Source organism: Xyrauchen texanus, chromosome 6 (assembly GCF_025860055.1).
Source record: "Xyrauchen texanus isolate HMW12.3.18 chromosome 6, RBS_HiC_50CHRs, whole genome shotgun sequence".
Lineage (NCBI taxonomy): Eukaryota > Metazoa > Chordata > Actinopteri > Cypriniformes > Catostomidae > Xyrauchen > Xyrauchen texanus.
Genome location: NC_068281.1, coordinates 43,656,246 through 43,673,021, shown reverse-complemented (window position 1 = coordinate 43,673,021; position 16,776 = coordinate 43,656,246). Strand labels below are relative to the sequence as shown.

The 16,776-nt window shown below is 38.6% G+C and overlaps 1 protein-coding gene across 1 annotated transcript in view; it reads right to left on the bottom strand.

The window, feature by feature from the left end:
• The window catches only part of LOC127644931 (gastrula zinc finger protein XlCGF57.1-like), a 111,571-nt gene that overhangs the window by 88,135 nt on the left and 6,660 nt on the right, over positions 1-16,776 (bottom strand). The gene's annotated exons all lie outside the window — the stretch shown is intronic.

The following is a 16,776-nucleotide window of genomic DNA, read 5'->3' as shown; positions in this document are numbered from 1 at the left end:
ATGTTAGTTCCTTCAGGCTATTGGAATAAACATGAGCCTTGTCTGAAAAGTTGAGGAGGCAGTGTTGCTACAATTTACGGTGATATTCTCAGTGTTACTCAAAGGTCTGGATATTAGTTTAATTCTTTTGAACTGATAATGCTTAAAGTGATATTATCAGATATGAATAAAACATCTTTGTTGTATTTTGTTCTAGCAACAGTATATAGACCACCAGGGCCATATTCTGAATTCCTTCGATAATATTCTATTAGATCTACTGGTTGCTGTGGATAAAGATTTAATTGCCTGTGACTTCAATATCCACATAGATAACGTAAATTACACACTGGGATTAACATTCATCGACATTCTCAACTCTGTTGGGTTTAGACAAAATGTGACAGATCCAACCCATCGCCAAAATCATCCGATAGATCTAATATTGTCATATGGACTTGATTTTGATAATATAGAAATTCTGCCACAGAGTGATGATATCTCAGATCATTACATTGTCTCTTGTATGCTGTGCTTAGCAAAGGTAAATAAGTCTATGCAATGTTGTCGTTCAGGTAGAACTATTCTTTCAACTACTAAAGACAGCTTCTCTAATAATCTTCCAGACTTGTCTCAAATACACACAAAATAAAACCTTGTCTCAAAAGTACAAAAAGTCACAGAAAATATGGATACAGTCTTCTCTAGAACTCTAGAGAACTCACTCTGAATAATAAGAAAATTAATGTGCAAAAGTAGCTGAACCTGAAAACTGCCTGCCTATGGCACTGATACTCCATATTGGAGATATGCTTCTCAAAAGAGTCTGTTACTTAGAGGGAGAGGAAAGAAAAAAAACTATTTACAAAAACATACACAGATCACATAGAAGTGATACTGTAGGTCTACAAAAGCATAAACATTTACAGATCCAGGACCAATCAAATACAACACTGGCCTATGACCTCAGTTGAACCCACAAAGCCAATTATAATAGGACACATTCTCAGTCAACTAAACAGTAAAGCCAGGCTAAACCCAGTAACTGACAGGAAATATATTGTAACAGGGTTAGGATGGGCAAGGTGGCAGCGGGAACCAGACAAACCAATAGTCATATTTAATGACAAATTATAACAAAAAGACACAAACATAAACACACACAAGGCAGTTGCGTGTGGCTCTCTCCCTCCCAAACTGCCGCATCCGGCTCGGCTTTATCCCTCTCCTTCGTTGATTAGACCACCTTCCTTCTCGTCACATATATATAGAAACCAGTCTAATAAGATTAAGTGACAATTTAACTGTTGTACTGAGTTAATCAACTCTAACATAAACCCTGAACTCTGAGTCGATTAAACCACACATTACTTACTCGTGGTTACTGGTACCAGAATGCCAGTTTGAGGTCAGTTCACACAACATTGAGTCTGAAAATGTACAGTGCATCCGGAAAGTATTCACAGTGCTTCACTTTTTCCACATTTTGTTATGTTACAGCCTTATTCCAAAATGGATTCAATTCATTATTTTCCTCAAAAATCTACAAACAATCCCCCATAATGACAGCGTGAAAGAAGTTTGTTTGAAATCTTTGCAAATTTATTAAAAATTAAATACGAAAAAAATCACATGTATACAAGTATTCACAGCCTTTGCCATGATGCTTAAAATTGAGCTTAGGTGCATCCTGTTTCCACTGATCATCCTTGAGATGTATCTACAACTTGATTGGAGTCCACCTGTGGTAAATTCAGTTGATTGGATATGATTTGGAAAGGCACACACCTGTCTATATAAGGTCCCACAGTTAACAGTGCATGTACGAGTACAAACCAAGCCATGAAGTCCAAGGAATTGTCTGTTAACCTCCGAGACAGAATTGTATCGAGGCACAGATCTGGGGAAGGGTACAGAAACATTTCTGCAGCATTGAAGGTCCTAATGAAAACAGTGGCCTCCATCATCCATAAATGGAAGTTTGGAACCACCAGGACTCTTCCTAGAGCGGGCCGCCCAGCCAAACTGAGCGATAGGGGGAGAAGGGCCTTAGTCAGGGAGGTGACCAAGAACCTGATGGTCACTCTGACAGAGCTCCAGCATTTCTCTGTAGAGAGAGGAGAATATTCCAGAAGAACTACCATCTCTGCAGCACTCCACCAATCAGGCCTGTATGGTAGAGTGACCAGACGGAAGCCACTCCTCAGTAAAAGGCATATGACAGCCCGCCTGGAGTTTGCCAAAAGGCACTTGAAGGACTCTCAACCCATGAGAAACAAAATTCTCTGGTCTGATGAATCAAAGATTGAACTCTTGGACGAAACCAGGCACTGCTCATCACCTGGCCAATACCATCCTTACAGTGAAGCATGGTGGTGGCAGCATCATGCTGTAGGGATGTTTTTCAGTGGCAGGAACTGGGAGACTAGTCAGGATCAAGGGAAAGATGAATACAGCAATGTACAGAGACATCCTTGATGAAAACCTACTCCAGAGCACTCTGGACCTCATACTGGGGTGAAGGATCATCTTCCAACAGGACAACGACCCTAAGCACACAGCCAAGATAACAAAGGACTGGCTACGGAACAACTCTGTGAATGTCCTTGAGTGGCCCAGCCAGAGCCAAGACTTGAACCCGATTGAACATCTCTGGAGAGATCTGAAAATGGCTGTGCACCGACGCGCCCCATCCAACCTGATGGCGCTTGAGAGGTCCTGCAAAGAAACTGCCCAAAAATAGGTGTGCCAAGCTTGTAGCATCATACTCAAAAAGACTTGAGGCTGTAATTGGTGCCAAAGGTGCTTCAACAAAGTATCGAGCAAAGGCTGTGATTACTTATGTACAAGTGATTTTTGTTTTTGTTTTTAATAAATTTGCAAAGATTTCAAACAAATTTCTTTCACGTTGTCATTATGGGGTATTGTTTGTAGAATGTTGAGGCAAATAATTAATTTAATACATTTTGGAATAAGGCTGCAACATAACAAAATGTGAAAAAAGTGAAGCGCTGTGAATATTTTCTGGATGCACTGCATACACATTCACTGACTATGTTTGCACACACAAGAAAGTGGCTTATTGTGAGAACACTCTGTTCCTGTTTACGTGCACTGTATAAGCAGCGTACTCTTTACTCCTGTGTACATGCAGCTCGGTCAGTAAGCAGCTTTCTACACAGCAAAGTAATTTTCCTTTGATGCTTATGTAAATATTAACAGTGCATCCAAGAAAGACTTCACCATTTTATTCTCAGTTGCTTGGCTTTATTTACAGATATTACAGAGGTGTTGCTGTGTCTGTTTCCATAACTCTCCACAGTGACCTGCAGCAGAAATGTGCAGCAATATTGACATTTCCCTCTTACTTAAAACTCCGGGAGTCCCACAATGTACAAGTGCATATACGTAAATTTGAGGGACAATTTATATTTTACAGCAGTGTGTAGAAATGGGTGTAGATCATAGTTTGTGTTTTTCCCACTGTACTCTCAGTAATTATTAATTCTTTCCACTGTTGACTTGTTGGTGGGCTCCATCCTGTGATGTTTGTTATCACAGTCTGTTCATGCACATGCACACTCAAAAACCTGTAAGAACACTGCTTATCCATTAATATTATCACATAAGCAGCATTCTCCTGGAGAAAGCCAGGTGTGTTGAATCGCTTTCTAATAATCCCTTAAGCGGCATTAGGAAATCTTATAAGGAGATTTCACATTTACATGATGTTTCAGAACGCAGCATTCAGAAAAACCCCCAGAATAAACCGTGGTCACCGTGAACTCTGAAAGGCATTCTCAGCTGAGTGCCGAATCCACAAGTCACCATGAGTAAGGAAAGCTCGCTTATAAGTTTTAATGACTATGAACAAGGATTATAAAGCAGTCTTCAACAATAGTGAAGGGGGCTGCATCTCTTTAGGAGTGAGAGTGTCCTTAACAAAAAGCATACTTAATAGTTTTATGAAGTCACACGTGATTTAAATGGTAAATGGTCTGCACTTATATAGCGCTTTTTTAACCTTAGAGGTTACCAAAGCACTTTACACTGTTTCCCAATCACCCATTCACACACACACACTCATACACCAATGGTGGCAGAGCTGCCATGCAAGGCGCTAGCCTGCCATTGGGAGCAACTTGGGGTTCAGTGTCTTGCCCAAGGACACTTCGGCATGTGGAGTTGTGTGGGCCGGGAATCGAACCACCAACCCTGCGATTGGCAGCTGACCCGCTCTACCAACTGAGCCACAGCCGCCCCATTTATGTCTTAACCGTACTTGTATTGTATTGATTTATATCAACTTGTAGCGAAGAAATAAATAAGTGAACCCCAATTAAATTTCACTATTTGTAATGCAATATGCTACAGGGTAATTTTATCATATACATTTTAACAACATAAAACCTAGTAGATACCAGTTATACAAAGGTGGTGGCAGTGGTGGTGCTGACTTAAATGGTAAACAGAAGGTTGCCGGTTCAATCCCCACAGCCAACATATTTGTGTCCTTGAGCAAGGCACTTACCACTTTCCAGGTTGCTCCAGGGGGATTGTCCCTGTAATAAGTGCACTGTAAGTTGCTTTGGATAAAAGCGTCTGCCAAATACATAATTGTAAATGTATGATCATTTATATGAATAAATATGTATTTCCACATTTTTCTGTCCCTAACCTTTCTGGGTTTTTTTATGACTTCCAAATAATAGCCACCAGATCTAGTTCATTGACTGAAGTAGAACTGACTAGTGAAGACTGAGGTGTTACAAAGCGTTGACCCTGAAATTAAATTATCCCACTATGACAGTTTTGGACAATGCTTTTTTAAATGAAACTTAAGATTACTTGAGTGGTTGAAACTCTTCCCACATGAAGTGCATTTAAATGGCTTCTCTCCAGTATGCACTCTCTCATGTGCTTTCATGTTTGATAATGTAATAAAACTTTTTCCACAAAAAGAACACACGTGAGGCTTCTCATTTGTATGAGTTCTCAGATGTACCTTTAGATGTGATACAAGCAGAAAATTCATACCACACTGATCACAATTAAATGGCTTTAATCTAGAATGATTTTGCAGATGACGTTTGAGATTCCCTGCTTGTGTGAAGCTCTTCTCACACTGAAGACATGCAAAAGGCTTCTTTCCAGTGTGAATTCTCAGGTGACGCTGACGACTTTCTTGATGTGCAAAACTCCTTCCACATTGAGAGCATGTAAATGGTTTCTCTCCAGTGTGAATTCTCATGTGACGCTGAAGAGCTGCTTTTTGTACAAAACTCTTTTCACATTGGGAGCATGTAAAAGGTTTCTCTCCGGTGTGGATTTTCATGTGAATATAATGCTGTCTTTCATGTGCAAAACTCTTTCCACATTGGGAGCATGTAAAAGGCTTCTCTCCAGAGTGAAGTCGCAGGTGATTCCGAAGGCTTGATGTCACGGAGAAACTCTTTCCACAGTGAGAGCAGGTGAAAGGCTTTTCTCCAGTGTGAATTCTTAAGTGAGCTGTAAAGTTTCCTTTTTGTGTGAAACTCTTTCCACAGTGAGAGCAGGTGAAAGATTTTTCTCCAGTGTGAATTCTTAAGTGAGTATTAAAGTTTCCTTTTTGAGTGAAACTCTTTCCACAGTGAGAGCAGGTGAAAGATTTTTTGGCTCTTGTTACTGGGGTTCTTTTCTGTGAGAAATGATTTTCAGCCTTTGAGCAACTAATATCTTCTTCACCAGTCATATTATCACATGTATGATACCGATGTTTCTCCTCCACTTCATTCAGCTCTTGACTTTCTTCTTTCACTTGTATAAAGTCTAAAATGAACAAAGTAAATTGAGACAAATGTGAAAAAGTCATACAGTTGAACCCTTTTTAGAGTATCTACTTCAATATTGCAATATTTTATCAGATGAAAATTAATTCTCTCACGCAGATTTATTTGTTTGGCTCTAATTTCACAGATTCTGTGATCATCTACAGCAGCCAGACCTAGTGAACTGTCTGAAGCTTTGACACCTTTGGGCATTTTCAGACCTGTTGCATTTTCATCTTGCAAAGTCTCATGTAAACAAACGGTCACAATGTTTGTAACATAAAAGATTAGTTCAAAATGAATTAATCATTCACGAACGACCCATCACTAATGTGAAGCGCTCCAGAATTTGTTTGCAACTGGTCCGAGACCACCTCGTCTAGCTGGTCTCAGACTCATTGTTTTGGTGCAGTTTGAAGTGTGATTGCCGTGTTCATGTGCACGTAAATGAACCGAACTAAAGGAGAAAACGCACCAGGTTCTGAATCAAATCCTCTAAACAAGCCAGCTGTAATAACGGCCTTAATGTCTCTCAACAGTCTTTATGAAGAATCAAGAATGAACACCAACCTCTTTGTTCTTCAGTATCTTCATGTTTAATTCTGCATGATTCTGTAATACTGATGTCTTCACACTCCTCTTTAAACTGTTCTTTAACACACTGCATTTTTATAATAGTATGCTTCAGATGTTACACTTGCAGTTGTTCCTCTTTATATACCAACTTCTTTCTTTACTTGTTGGATGATCTGCAACAAAAAAGTAAATTTAACAGACATCAAAAGCTGTTTCAAACAATCCTGCATCAAACAAACATTTCCATCAATACAGCACACAATGTCTTTACAATGTTACTCACAAGGTCTAGTGAAACAAAGATTAAACAATCAAATAAAAAGGTACTAGTACAAGTATTAACATATTTAAACCATTACATAACATAGATAATGAACAAAAGAACTTTCCTAAATCAGGACTTTAGATGATCTGACAAAATCAGCATGAACATACAACAATACTTGCTTGTGCATCTTCTTCCATCTTCTTCTATCTCACATTTCTGCACAACTCTGTGAAATACTCACTGGTTATCGCCCTCTGGAGGCAAGGCTGAGTTTTACATCTCTGAGGGAAAAAACATTAAGAGGCTTGAGACAGTTACTCACAACTTTTCTACACAGGGCATTTTATCTTTAGAGAACAAATAAACATAATTCAGACACATGGATGATTACAGGCAGGTGCTTAGTATACAGTCAATTGTTTCGAAATAACATACTGCCATAGATCACAAAAATAATTTTAAAATACACACAGCTGCTGGTATAAATATCACTGGTAGACCTACATTTATATTTATTCATTTGGCAGATGCTTTTATCCAAACTGAAAGAGCAACACATAAGCAAATCATCTTAAAAGAGACATTGGTACGAAAAGTACCGTATTACAAAGTTTTACTAGCATCAGAATAGTATTCAAAACAGATTAAAGTGCAACAAGAATTTATTTGTTTAAGTGACAGGTTAAGTGCTCATGGAAAATATTTGTTTTAAGTTGTTTCTTGAAGACAGAGAGTGAGTCAGCTTCAAATATGGAGCACGGCAGTCAGTGGAGAGAGACAAATATTGGTGTAACATTTGCTCTCTTTGGTTCATTAAAGACCAGACATGCTACTGCATTCTGGATCATTTGCAGGAGTCTAATTCCACATGCAGGGAGGCAATGAAGTGACTGAACAAAAAGTTGTGTGGCATGTTCAGAGTGGAATGGTCTTATCTTCCCGATATTGTTGAGTTTATTCTACATGATCTTGCGGTCTTTGAAATGTGGTCTGAGAAATTTTGTTTGTTATCGTTGGTTACCCATGGATTTGCTTGTGAAATCCCCTCTGAACGCTAAAATGTCAGATGGGACAACCTTTGTCCAAAGGTCCACATCAAGTGTGCCATTTGGGACAGGGCTTATATGCACATTTGAGAAGCCTCTTCTTCCTCTGGACTTTGTCCTTGGAAATTGTTTACATTGATAATACCAATAACATGAAATCAAGGGAAAAACATTACTTGTAAATTATTAATTAATATTTTGTCTTGCTTTTTTGCACACCTTGTACTAATGCTTCACCTGAGATAACAAAATGAATAAAACATTTTAAAATAATATTTGTAAATGTCATAGAAGTGGTGTACCAGATGAAGAGGACAATATTTTTTAAGACAATTGACAAATGAAAATATACAGTATTCTGCAAAAGTGCTTGTGTGTCTATGCAGTACCAGTAAGATATCATCTGGGTTCATCGCCATAGTGACATAAGCTAACAGATTCGGCTAACCTGTTCCAGGACAGGATATGGTCTAACAGAGATCACATAAAAATATTGGACCAGTCATCTATCAGCAAAGTAGCAGTTACTCTCCCTGTAACTCTATATCCAATTTAAAGCATACATCATAGAAACAATTTTAGAAATCCACAAAATCAGCTTTTTATCATAATTATAATTTTTTTGGAGATTACATTATATGTTTGCCAGTCTTGTAAGTAATAACCCCACTCTTAGTATTAAAATGTTGATAGTGGAAATTGATAACAAGCATCTTGATGCCACTTAACCCCAATTTCACCCAATTGGATTTGATTGGTTTTGTCAAAATAAATCCTATCATGGAATTTTGATATAATAGCTTTTTTGTTTAAGGAGATAGAGGCACAAAATCAACGTAATTCAATAGAGTAGGACACATCACAGCTTTTTCTACCTTTTGTTTGACCCCCTAGAAGTTGAATAGGGAACTGCACGCCCAAAATTAACATTCTTTTTCTAATAGCTTTATTATTTAAGGAGATAGAGACACAAAACTAACGTTATTCAATAGATGAGGACAGTGCACAACTTTTAGAACCATTAGTTTTGCCCCTAGTGGTTGAATATTGAACTGCATGCCCAAAATTAACTTTCTTTTTGTTATAGCTTTTATGTTGAAAACATAGAGGCACGAAACCAATGTCATTCAATAGAGTAGGACAGTGCGCAACTTTCACAACTATTCGTTTTACCTCTAATGGTTGAATAGGGAACTGCACCTCCAAAATTAACTTTCTTTTTGTAATCAATTTTTTGTTCAATTGGGCTCACAATTACCTTTCTTTTTGTAATAAGACAGTGAGCATTTCATAGGACTGATACCTTTAGCATACAGTATGGTGGAGTTAAGAATGTTTGTGCATAATGTTGTTCAGTTGTGGATAGAATTTCATTCACTCAAACAAAATCCATAACAAAATTTCTTCAAATTGAATTGAGTACATTTCATGAAAATTCTATTAAATATATTGAGGTTTTATTCATTTAATTTTGTTTAAAATTTCATAAAGTTTTGTCATAAAGGTCAACAGATGTAGAAAGGATGTTCCAACTTCAGGTCAAAGAGCCAATCAACTTTTAGATATGACATCGCCTGTCAATCAACTCCACGCATGAGCATTAACTAAACAAGGTGGGATTTTTTTTTATAGATATATATACATAATCTGAGGTAAAGAAGCACAATTTATACTAGAATAGTCAGATTTTACTGCTGATTTGAGAAATGTTCTTTGATCATAGTTTAGACTCAATGTTTTAGAGATTTTGGTCTTTCTCCATTCAAGTAGATAGGAGCTGCACTGCATTCCACTTGTTTACAAATGGTTCACAAATATGTAAATATGTAAATATTCTCCGCTTGCTAAAAAGACTGCGGCCAGCCTCAATTCAGTTTATTTCGATGGAATGTTATCGTTCTCATAATTGTATTTACTGTTTTTATTTACATTTGATTTGACAGTTAAAATGTTTTAATAAAAAGTTAACACCCTTATGGTTATGCAGTGTTGATATAGAAGAATAATATTATAAAATAAATGTACGTGTATATATATATATACATATATATATATATATATATATATATATATATATATATATATGGAGTGCCTTGCAAAATTATTCAGACCCCTGGCCAATACTCTCATATTACCGAATCGCAAATGGTACACTGAAATTTAATTCTGATTGATATTTTATCTTAAAACACTGAAACTCAAAATCAATTATTGTAAAGTGACATTGTTTTTTGTTGGGAAATAATTTTATGAAAAATAAAAAAAACTGAAATATCTTGCTTGCAGTATTCAACCCCCACACATTAATATTTGGTCGAGCCAACTTTTGCTGCAATAAATGCTTTGTCTTTTGGGGTACATATGTACCAGCTTTACACACAGTGTTGAAGTGATGTTGGCCCATTCTTTTCAGCAGATTTGCTTCAGATAGTTCAGGTTGGTTAGGTTTGCTTGTGGACGGCAACTTTCAAATAGTGCCACATATTCTCAATAGGACTGAGATCAGGACTTTGACTGGGACACTGTAGAATATTTATCTTTTTTGTTCTTGAGCCACACCAATGCTGCTTTGGCCTTGTGCTTGGGATCATTGTCATGCTAAAAGGTGTATTTCCTCCCAAGCTTCAGTTTTTTAGCGGACTGAGGCAGGTTCCCTTGCAGTATTTCCCTATATTTTGCTCCATCCATTCTGCCATTCAAAGGCAAAAGACCTTAACTCGCTAGAGTATGGAACTGAGAAAAATTACTTAAAAGCGTTCATTGTCCTTTTCTGCATATCGTGGCGCCATTTTGTGGCCCATTCTGCAGAAGGGTTTGCAACCAAGTATTAAAAAGTGAAAGTTTGATTTATGATTGTTAATCTGTCCCATTACTTTTGGTCCCTTAAAAAGTGGGAGGCACATATACAAACTGTTGTAATTCCTACACCGTTCACCTGATTTGGATGTAAATACCCTCAAATTAAAGCTGAAAGTCTGCAGTTAAAGCACATCTTGTTTCTTTCATTTCAAATCCATTGTGGTGGTGTAGAGCCAAAAAGATTAGAATTGTGTCGATGTCCCAATATTTATGGGCCTGACTGTATGTTTCATGTTTGTGTGATAAGTATTCGTGGAATTTAACTTAATTTTTGTGACGTGTTTCAGAAAGATGCTCGCAGAGACCGAGAAGCCTGAAAGTGTACCCTGTTTATTTTCTTTATTTTACAAAAGCACAAGGTTTTGTTGTTATTGTGAGTGTACACAAATAAAAGTAGACCCTTTACAATTTCTAATGATGTCTTACACTTATCTGCATTTTAAGTTGTTTCCGCTGTTATGAGGAAAAAAAATCCTATAGTTAATTTACAACACATTTATTCATGTGTGTCAGATTGCTTCAATGACAGATGTATGACAGTACACAGGCTACACCATAATTTAAACGTGGCAAACTTTAATGTAAAAACAAAGGCAGAGTACCGTAACTCCATGCCGGCACAATAACTTCATTTTGACGTGCGGCTAAACAAAGGAAGAGCACCCTAACTCCATTTGAGGGTTCCAAAACAAAGTCAAAGAGCGGTAATTGGAGTTACAGAGTTCTGCCTTGGTTTCTCCAAGGCTTTTGGAAGTAACTGTTTAGACAACACATTATTTTCTCGAAAAAAACAACTAAATTTACCCAAGATACTTGCAGTACATCCGGAAAGTATTCACAGCGCTTCACTTTTTCCACATTTTGTTATGTTGCAGCCTGATTAAAAAATGGATTAAATTAATTATTTTCCTCAAAATTCTACAAACAATATCCCAACAACGTGAAAGAAGTTTGTTTGAAATCTTTGCAAAAGTAATTAAAAAATTAAAACAAAATCACATGTACATAAGTATTCACAGCCTTTGCTCAATACTTTGTTGAAGCACCTTTGGCACCAATTACAGCCTCAATTCTATTGGAGTATGATGCTACAAGTTTGGCACACCTATTTTTGGGCAGTTTCTCCCATTCTTCTTTGCAGGACCTCTCAAGCTCCATCAGGTTGGATGGGGAGCATCAGTGCACAGCCATTTTCAGATCTCTCCAGAGATGTTCAATCGGGTTCAAGTCTGGGCTCTGGCTGGCCCACTCAAGGACATTCACAGAGTTTTCCCGTAGCCACACCTTTGTTATCTTGGCTTTGTGCTTAGGGTCGTTGTCTTGTTGGAAGATGAACCTTTGCCTCAGTCTGAGTTTCAGAGCGCTCTGGAGCAGGTTTTCATCAAGGATGTCTCTGTACATTGCTGCATTTATCTTTCCCTCGATCCCGACTAGTCTCCCTGTTCCTGCCGCTGAAAAACATCCCCACAGCATGATGCTGCCACCACCATGCTTCACGGTAGGGATGGTATTGGCCAGGTGATGAGCGGTGCCTGGTTTCCTCCAGACATGACGCTTGCCATTCAGGCCAAAGAGTTCAATCTTCGTTTCATCAGACCAGATAATTTTGTTTCTCATGGTCTGAGAGTCCTTCAGGTGCCTTTTGGCAAACTCCAGGAGGGCTGTCATGTGCTTTTTACAGAGGAGTGGCTTCCGTTTGGCCACTCTACCTTATAGGCCTGATTGGTGGAGTGCTGCAGAGATGGTTGTTCTTCTGGAATATTCTCCTCTCTCCACAGAGAAATGCTAGAGCTCTGTCAGAGTGACCATCGGGTTTTTGATCACCTCTCTGTCTAAGGCCCTTCTCCCCCGATCGCTCAGTTTGGCCGGTCTAGGAAGAGCTGGCCGCTTCTAGTCTTAGAAGCGTGTTTACTTGCACTGTTTGAAATTCGGCTATACAAAAAAAAATCGAAGTCACATACAGTGCTTGCGTCAGACTTTCTCATTGTTTAAATTACATTTAAATTAGTTCAATAACTGTGTTCTCTGATATTCATAAAGGATTAGGTAATATTTAATTAAAATAAATAAGACATTCAATGTCTCTTCACAAATTTTGCTTAGTACTCTCAAAGACATTATTGGTGAAGCAAAAACGTGTGTGAAATCACTTTGGTGTAAAGTAACTTCATAGACTTCAATGAATTTTGCAGCGCTGATGTGAGTCATGTGATGACCCTTAATGTGTATAAATATCACTCAATTCTGCACATTAATCATTGCTCTTCAAAATCACAAAACTGACCGATTATGGTTTCAAAACGGTGAATTTCCCTGACAGGTGCGGAGTTTGGATCCCTGAAATTATTTGTTCCATTTATTTTGTGGAATTTGATAATCTTTCACGGCACACTAGTGTGCCACGGAACAGTGGTTGGGAAACACTGCCTTACACTAAAGTAAATGGCTTAATATTGTGTGGCTTCAAAATAGGAATCAGAACACATGTTTAAAAAACTTGACCTCATATAATACTGATTATAAAGTGAGTGATGGAGAGCAAGGCTTCGTCTTCACATCTACAGACCATCCCTCACCTGTGGACCATACAGACAGTGATGGAGAGCGTGGCGACTTACATCTGCTCTTTTCAGCGGATGGCAGTGACGAGAACTTCAAAATAGCGCATCCCTCCTCCTTCCCGGTTTTCGGCACCAACGTAACAGTGCTAGGAAGGGCACGGAGCAGGCAGGAACCAGAACCATTAAAGTAATATTTTATGAGAAATTAAAACAGAAAGACACAAACATAAACACACACACACGGCAGCTGCGTGTGGCTCTCTCTCTCCTGAACTCGGCTTTATCCCTTTCCTCGTCTGATTAGCCCACCCTCCTCCGCATCAAATATATATATATAGAAACCAGTCTAATAAGATCATGTGACAACATAACTGAGTTAATCAACTCTGACATAAACCCTGAACTCTAAGTTGATCAAACACATTGCCTACTCATGGTTATTGGTACCAGAATGCCAGTTTGGGGTTAGTTTACACAATACTGAGTTTGAAAATGTATACACATTCACTGACTATGTTGACACGGACAAGAAAGTGGCTTATTGCAAGAATGCTCCATTCCGGTTTACGTGCACTGTATATGCAGCGTACTCTTTACACCCGACATGCAGCTCGGTCAGTAAGCAGCTTTCTACACAGAAAAGTAATTTTCCTTTGATGCTTATGTAAATATTAACAGTGCATCCAAGACAAACTTGCTATTTTATTCTCAGTTGCTTGGCTTTATTTACAGATATTCCAGAGTTGTTGCGGTGTCTGTTTCCATAACTCTCCATAGTGACCTGCAGCAGAAATGTGCAGCAATATTGGCATTTCCCTCTTACATAAAACTCCAGGATTCCCACAATGTACAAGTGCATATATGCAATCAATATTTTACAGCAGTGTGTAGAAATGGGTGTAGTTCATAGTCTATGTGTTTTTCCCACTGTACTCTCAGAAATGATTAATTCTTTCCACTGTTGACTTGTTGGTGGGCTCCATCCTGTGATGTTTGTTATCACAGTCTGTTCATGCACCTGCACACTCAAAAACCTGTAAGAACACTGCTTATCCATTAATATTATCACATAAGCAGCATTCTCCTGGAGAAAGCCAGGTGTGTTGAACCGCTTTCTAATAATCCCTTAAGCGGCATTAGGAAATCTTATAAAGAGATTTCAAGTTTACATTACATTTCAGAACGCTGCATTCTGCAAAACCCCCAGAATAAACAGTTTTCTTAAGTGCATGTAAATGTGGTCACTGTGAACTCTGAAAGGCATTCTCAGCTGAGTGCCGAATCCATGAGTCACTCAGCTACTCAGAATCTCATGATACTTTTTAATGATTATGAACAAGAATTATAAAGCAGTCTTCACCAACAATAGTGAAGGGGCTGCATTTGTTTAGGAGTGAGAGTGCCTTAACAAAAAGCATACTTAAATCACTTGTGACTTCATAAAACTATTAAGTCTTACAGTACTTGTAGAAGCCTAATTCAACATTTATAGTAGACCTGTCACCCACACTAGCTGTAAAATGAGATCAAAATCAATTTATTGATTTATATCAACTTGTAGCAAAGAAATAATAAAGTGAACCCCAATTTAATTTCACTATTTTTAATGCAATATGTAAGGGTAATTTTGTCATTTAAATTTTAACAACATAAAATATATTAGATACCAATTATACAAAGTTACAGTGAGGGGGAAAAGTATTTGACCCCCTGCTGATTTTGTACGTTTGCCCACTGACAATGAAATGATCAGTCTATAATTTTAATGGTAGGTTAATTTGAACAGTGAGAGACAGAATAACAACAAAAAAAATCCAGAAAAACCCATGTCAAAATTTTTATAAATTGAATTGCATTTTAATGAGGGAAATAAGTATTCGACCCCCTCTCAATCAGAGATTTATGGCTCCCAGGTGTCTTTTATATAAGTAACGAGCTGAGATTAGGAGCACACACTTAAAGGGACTGCTCCTAATCTCAGCTTGTTACCTGTATAAAAGACACCTGTTCACAGAAGCAATCAATCAATCAGATTCCAAACTCTCCACAATGGCCAAGACCAAAGAGCTGTCCAAGGATGTCAGGGAAAAGATTGTAGATCTACACAAGGCTGGAATGGGCTACAAGACCATCGCCAAGCAGCTTGGTGAGAAGGTGACAACAGTTGGTGCGATTATTCAGAAGAAACACAAAGGACCTGTCAATCTCCCTCAGTCTGCAAGATCTCAACACGTGGAGTTGCAGTGATCATGAGAACGGTGAAGAATCAGCCCAGAACTACACGGGAGGATCTTGTCAATGATCTCAAGGCAGCTGGGACCATAGTCACCAAGAAAACAATTGGTAACACACTACGCAGTGAAGGACTGAAATCCTGCAGCACCCGCAAGGTCCTCCTGCTCAAGATGCACATGTACAAGCCTGTCTGAAGTTTGCCAATGAACATCTGAATGATTCAGAGGAGAACTGGGTGAAAGTGTTGTGGTCAGATGAGACCAAATTCGAGCTCTTTGGCATCAACACAACTCGCCGTGTTTGGAGGAGGAGGAATGCTGCCTATGACCCCAAGAACACCATCTCCGTCAAACATGGAGGTGGAAACATTATGCTTCGGGGGGGTTTTCTGCTAAGGGGACAGGACAACTTCACCGCATCAAAGGCAGGGGCATGTCTAGGGGGAGGCTGGGGTAGGCAGTGCCTCCCCTAGGATAAGCTCTGCCTCCCCTGAGAATTTGAGAAATAATCTGTCCATCTGATCAGAGGAGGCGGCAGCCGATTTTGCCGGGGCTTCAGCCCTGAATGTTTTGAATGTAGCCCCGAATGTATTTTGAATAGTTGACTGACAAATATGAAACCGGACAAAAGCCTATGTAAACCCCCGAAATCATAAGTTGCCTTATTTCATTGTGCTTTGGCTTTGCACATACTGCATACAGCCTGTAAAAATAGACATAGGCATAATCTAGCCTATAGAATAAGTTCCTTTGCTGTCGGTAGCCTATGGGCGACTCCGTTTCTTCCTCTCTGTTGAATATGCAGCAGGTAGAGGAGGAGCTTGCACAGTTGTTGACATCAACTAACGTTACTTAGTGGCGAGTTAACGGCAATTAGCAGGAAAGACAGCAAAAATTAAGCAAATGAGGCTTTGGGGATTTTTCCGAAAGAAGTCAGTGGGTAAGAATTCACATTTGTTTTGTCCTTAAAGTCTTAAGATCATCATCTAGCTGGCTTTCACCCACAGTAGGCTAAACCTCAAGAGTTGTAGCCTCTAACCTCCTTGTTTAGATAGACGCAGCTTGGTAGCTCTGAGTTAACGCAGTCGCCTCTCACGCCGGAGCCCGCGGTTTGAGCCCCATTCGGAGCGTACTTTTCTTGTTTATCAGGTGTTGTTTTCGCTAAGGATAACCAATAAGCATTAACATAAAATGTATGTGTGACTTGTTTTGTGATATTAGTTTGTAGGAAATATACACTTTGATTTGATTAAATGGTTTTGTAGAGTGTAGCAAAGATGAGCTACAGACTGAGGAGCAGCAGCAGCTGTGCCAGAATCAGGCATGGAAACTGGTAACAATTAATCAGTCACTTTACTTTAGAGAAAGTTAAAAGTGAAACATTGTTTATCTCAATGATCCTAATGAAAGGATTTTGACAGATGAATTATTCTCATAGAGATGATG